Below are 356 nucleotides of genomic sequence, written 5' to 3' on the forward strand. Positions count from 1 at the left end.
CCCAAGCTGTATAATCTAGACAAGGGTGAGGTACTTCCCAAGACAAAAAATTACAGCCAGAATCTAACAGGAAACAGATCTCAGATTTCATGGTACAAAATAATTCACTACTACACAGGAAATGCTCCTGGCAGACACCGGACCAGAAGACTGCAAGGCAAAGACATGACCAGGGTAAACAGACAACATCGAATCATCTTTCAGGAGATCTACAGCCCATCCTGGAATTTGGGTTTCTGAAACATGTCACATGCCTTGTTTTTTTCTTTTTCCTAAGATGTATTTATCTGAAAGGCAGAGTTACGGGGAGACACCTTCTACCTGCTGATTCATTCCCTAAGTGGCCTGGCGCTCAC

The 356-nt window shown here is 43.5% G+C and overlaps 1 long non-coding RNA gene across 1 annotated transcript in view; it reads right to left on the minus strand.

Annotated features, from left to right (window-relative positions):
• Positions 1–356, minus strand: part of LOC138848296 (uncharacterized) — a 78976-nt gene that overhangs the window by 33036 nt on the left and 45584 nt on the right. The gene's annotated exons all lie outside the window — the stretch shown is intronic.

Source organism: Oryctolagus cuniculus, unplaced genomic scaffold (genome assembly GCF_964237555.1).
Source record: "Oryctolagus cuniculus unplaced genomic scaffold, mOryCun1.1 SCAFFOLD_162, whole genome shotgun sequence".
Taxonomy (NCBI): Eukaryota; Metazoa; Chordata; class Mammalia; order Lagomorpha; family Leporidae; genus Oryctolagus; species Oryctolagus cuniculus.